At 56.2% G+C, this 4,993-nt stretch overlaps 1 non-coding gene and 1 pseudogene across 1 annotated transcript; both read left to right on the forward strand.

Annotated features, from left to right (window-relative positions):
• Positions 1–315: 315 nt before the first annotated feature.
• Positions 316–470, forward strand: LOC145969505 (5.8S ribosomal RNA). Its single transcript, XR_014438129.1, has one exon. It is a non-coding gene; the product is annotated as a 5.8S ribosomal RNA (ribosomal RNA).
• A 1,217-nt stretch (positions 471–1,687) lies between these two features.
• Positions 1,688–4,993, forward strand: part of LOC145969489 (large subunit ribosomal RNA) — a 6,396-nt pseudogene continuing 3,090 nt past the window's right edge.

Raw genomic sequence — 4,993 nt, forward strand, 5'->3', positions numbered from 1 at the left:
GCGAGAAGCACCGGCCGAACGTGTGTGATGAGGTGTGTGGCTGGCGGACGAGAGGACCATGGTGTCCGATGGTTTATTCAAAGAACTTTCCGCCCCGGCTCTTTCCCCGTCGAACGGGGGAAGTGACGCTCCGATCGCGAACCAACTTTGTGCCGTAGCCTCGATCCCTTTACCGGGATTGCGGCGGCGGTCCGCGCGTGCTCGGACGCGCGGCCAGGCTGATCGAAGAGCCACGATTTTCTCTCACTCTTCGGAGTGGAGACCACGATGGATGAACTGTGAAGCGTTCGACGAACGCGACGAATGAAAAACGATTACCCTGAACGGTGGATCACTTGGCTCGTGGGTCGATGAAGAACGCAGCTAATTGCGCGTCAACTTGTGAACTGCAGGACACATGAACATCGACATTTCGAACGCACATTGCGGTCCACGGATACAATTCCCGGACCACGCCTGGCTGAGGGTCGTTTTAACAAACCTAAACTGCTTGCGCCCTTACGCAAGCTGACGAGCCACGGCGTAGCCGTGAAACGACGAAATGTCGTCGGCTGTCGTCGCTGTGCCCCCGTCGCATTGCGTAAACGGCGTACGAGCGATCGTTGGACGTTCGCCCGAGAGAGACTAGAGCCTCTTTGTCACCCTCCCAGTATGTATTGGCGACGGGTTCGACGAGAGGCCGTCGTCGATTGGCGTCGTCTGAAATGACACCGAAGGTGTGTGCAGCGAGAGGAGTTATAAAGAGGAGGAGAGAGGCGCGCGTGTACGCACAAAGCGTTTAAAGGATAGCGAAGCGCGCGCGAGCGGCGCCCGGAGGCTGTCGAATGATATGGAGAGAGTTGTCGGCGGAGATATACACAACGACGACACACGAGAGAATATGCGAAAAGTTTAAGCGAGAGGAACGACGACGAACGACGCGCGACACTCGAATGATCTCGCTCTCTACGAGTGATCTCGTAGTTGGCGAATAAAATGCAAAAAGAAAGCGGCGCAGCAGCACATTCTGCTGCGTCCGTCTTTCTAGCGCGTCGTTGTCTCTTCCGATCGCGTCGTCGCGCTGTGCGACTCTCTCTCGGTCTCTCGGTGCGCCAGCGCGCTCGCGCGATACCGCGCCTTTTATTACACGCGAGGCTTCGCCTCCTATCTCGCGGCGCGAGATACCTTACGGTAAAAATATATGGAGAAGGGAAACCGCGGCGCGCGCACAGTCGTCGTCCGGCGGTACGCGGAGGGAGAGAAATTGCGAGAGAAATCCACCCTTAAAAAAGCGGATGAATCGCGAGCCGACCGCGTGTCCGAGTCCACGAAATTTTCGAACGAAGATTGTGACCGGCACGCGTCGTCGTGTACTCGTCGAATCGATTCCATACCGCGCCCGTTATATATATACACGCGCGCGCGCGCATCATAATTACGCCGCGCCGTGTTATTATAATCGTGGAAGTTAGAGGGACGGAAGAAAAGAAGCGCAAAACGATATTATAATATATCTATCTCCTCTCTCGCGTCCCCGCGAAACAAGACTAGATTGTGCCGCGCGCGCAATATCGGTCGGTGCGTTACCGCTAACAATAGTAGTAGTTAACAAACAATAATGATACTACTTAGCGCAATAACTCCACCACCGCACACTCCCTCTATCTCTCTATATCACTTTGTAGAGAGTTTCTCTACAAAACTCTGACGACCTCAGAGCAGGCGAGATTACCCGCTGAATTTAAGCATATTATTAAGCGGAGGAAAAGAAACTAACTAGGATTTCCTCAGTAGCGGCGAGCGAACAGGAAAGAGCCCAGCACCGAATCCCGCGGTTCCGCCGCAGGGAAATGTGGTGTTTGGGAGGATCCGCTTATCCCGAGGCGTCGCGTCGCGTCCAAGTCCATCTTGAATGGGGCCACTTACCCGTAGAGGGTGCCAGGCCCGTAGCGACCGGTGCGCGTCTCGGGAGGATCTCTCCTTAGAGTCGGGTTGCTTGAGAGTGCAGCTCTAAGTGGGTGGTAAACTCCATCTAAGGCTAAATACGACCACGAGACCGATAGCGAACAAGTACCGTGAGGGAAAGTTGAAAAGAACTTTGAAGAGAGAGTTCAAGAGTACGTGAAACCGTTCAGGGGTAAACCTAAGAAACCCAAAAGATCGAACGGGGAGATTCATCGTCAGCGGCGCTGGCTTCGCGTCGGTGGGCGATGTCCCGCGGAGTCCTCGCGGCTCGCGCGCGGGCACGCTACCGTGCGCCGATGTCCGGCTGTCGTCGTCGTGCACTTCTCCCCAAGTAGAACGTCGCGACCCGCTGGGTGTCGGTCTACGGCCCGGGTGCGGTGACTGTCGCGTCGCCGGTAAAACGGCACGCGACAAACCCTCGGTCGCCCGGCCGGCTGCTCGGCGGTACGCGCAAGGTATCAGGCCGCACTTCTACACGGTGCGTCGAGGCCGTCGCAAGCGCGCGCCACGGTACTCGGAGGTTACGGACTTTGCGCCGTCCCCGGTCCTGGCCCGCTGTTGGTTAAAGTACGGATCACCTTCGACAGGCCTGCGAACGTCTCTCTCACGGGGGACGGATACCGGTCGGCGACGCTACTGCTTTGGGTACTCTTAGGACCCGTCTTGAAACACGGACCAAGGAGTCTAACATGTACGCGAGTCATTGGGACTTGTCGCGAGACCTAAAGGCGTAATGAAAGTGAAGGTCGGCCCTGGCCGTCGACCGAGGGAGGATGGGCCGCGTCGCGATGCGGCCTCGCACTCCCGGGGCGTCTCGTTCTCAACGCGAGAAGAGGCGCACCCAGAGCGTACACGTTGGGACCCGAAAGATGGTGAACTATGCCTGGTCAGGACGAAGTCAGGGGAAACCCTGATGGAGGTCCGTAGCGATTCTGACGTGCAAATCGATCGTCGGAACTGGGTATAGGGGCGAAAGACTAATCGAACCATCTAGTAGCTGGTTCCCTCCGAAGTTTCCCTCAGGATAGCTGGCACTCGGCCGTTCCGCACGGAACGCGCGCGAGTCTCATCTGGTAAAGCGAATGATTAGAGGCCTTGGGGCCGAAACGACCTCAACCTATTCTCAAACTTTAAATGGGTGAGATCTCTGGCTTTCTTGAATTATGAAGCCACGAGCATCTCGGATCAGAGTGCCAAGTGGGCCATTTTTGGTAAGCAGAACTGGCGCTGTGGGATGAACCAAACGCAGAGTTAAGGCGCCCAACTCGACGCTCATGGGACACCATGAAAGGCGTTGGTTGCTTAAGACAGCAGGACGGTGGCCATGGAAGTCGGAATCCGCTAAGGAGTGTGTAACAACTCACCTGCCGAAGCAACTAGCCCTGAAAATGGATGGCGCTGAAGCGTCGAGCCTATACTCTGCCGTCAGCGGCAAGTGGGGCGGCGACGGGAGCGTTGCGCGCGTCGGACCGCGTTTGCGGCTCTCTCGCGAGGCAATCGTCTCCCTCGAGTCGTCACGAAGCCCTGACGAGTAGGAGGGTCGCGACGGTGAGCGCAGAAGGGTCTGGGCGTGAGCCTGCCTGGAGCCGCCGTCGGTGCAGATCTTGGTGGTAGTAGCAAATACTCCAGCGAGGCCCTGGAGGACTGACGTGGAGAAGGGTTTCGTGTGAACAGCCGTTGCACACGAGTCAGTCGATCCTAAGCCCTAGGAGAAATCCTATGTCAATGACGGCGTACAATATACTCGAGTGTCGAAAACGAAAGATTATAATATGTATATAATGACACACGCCCGTCGGGCGAAAGGGAATCCGGTTCCTATTCCGGAACCCGGCAGCGGAACCGCATACAATTCGGGCCCTCGTAAGAGTGTTCGTCGGGGTAACCCAAAATGACCTGGAGACGCCGTCGGGAGATCCGGGAAGAGTTTTCTTTTCTGTATAAGCGTTCGAGTTCCCTGGAAACCTCTAGCAGGGAGATAGGGTTTGGAACGCGAAGAGCACCGCAGTTGCGGCGGTGTCCGGATCTTCCCCTCGGACCTTGAAAATCCAGGAGAGGGCCACGTGGAGGTGTCGCGCCGGTTCGTACCCATATCCGCAGCAGGTCTCCAAGGTAAAGAGCCTCTAGTCGATAGAATAATGTAGGTAAGGGAAGTCGGCAAATTGGATCCGTAACTTCGGAATAAGGATTGGCTCTGAGGAGCGGGGCGTGTCGGGCTTGGTCGGGAAGCGGGTCTGGCTGACGTGCCGGGCCTGGGCGAGGTGAACGGTCGGCGTTCTCGCGCCGGTCCCGGGATCCGAGCTCGGTCCCGTGCCTTGGCCTCCCGCGGATCTTCCTTGCTGCGAGGCTTCCGTGGCGGCGCGAGCCGTCGTGGTCGTCCTCTTCGGCCGCCATTCAACGCTCAGCTCAGAACTGGCACGGACTAGGGGAATCCGACTGTCTAATTAAAACAAAGCATTGCGATGGCCCTCGCGGGTGTTGACGCAATGTGATTTCTGCCCAGTGCTCTGAATGTCAACGTGAAGAAATTCAAGCAAGCGCGGGTAAACGGCGGGAGTAACTATGACTCTCTTAAGGTAGCCAAATGCCTCGTCATCTAATTAGTGACGCGCATGAATGGATTAACGAGATTCCCACTGTCCCTATCTACTAGGCTATAAAGTCGATGAGATTGAGGAAGGCACCTGGTCTGGATGGGGTAAGCACGGAGATGTTGCGTATGATTTGGAGAGCGATACCGGTTTGGCTGAAGAGAGTGTATGATGTGTGTTTGAGCACTGGCTGTTTTCCCTTGGCGTGGAAGTCTGCGAGAGTGGTTGTGTTGCTTAAGTCCCCCGATAAAGTGCGGTCTGAACCAGGGTCGTACCGGCCCATATGTTTACTATCTGTGCTTGGAAAGGTGCTTGAGAGAATGATGGTGAGAAGATTAGAGCGAATGATGTATGGAAGAATGTGCGACGCACAGTTCGGTTTTACGAGGGGCCGGTCGACCGAGGATGCGTGGAACTGTGTGCTTGAATGGGTGAATGCGTCCACGAAGAAGTATGTT

The sequence above is a fragment of the Camponotus vicinus genome, unplaced genomic scaffold, assembly GCF_025532165.1.
Source record: "Camponotus vicinus isolate PSW18456_S1 unplaced genomic scaffold, iyCamVici1.0 SCAF_3, whole genome shotgun sequence".
NCBI classification, from domain to species: domain Eukaryota; kingdom Metazoa; phylum Arthropoda; class Insecta; order Hymenoptera; family Formicidae; genus Camponotus; species Camponotus vicinus.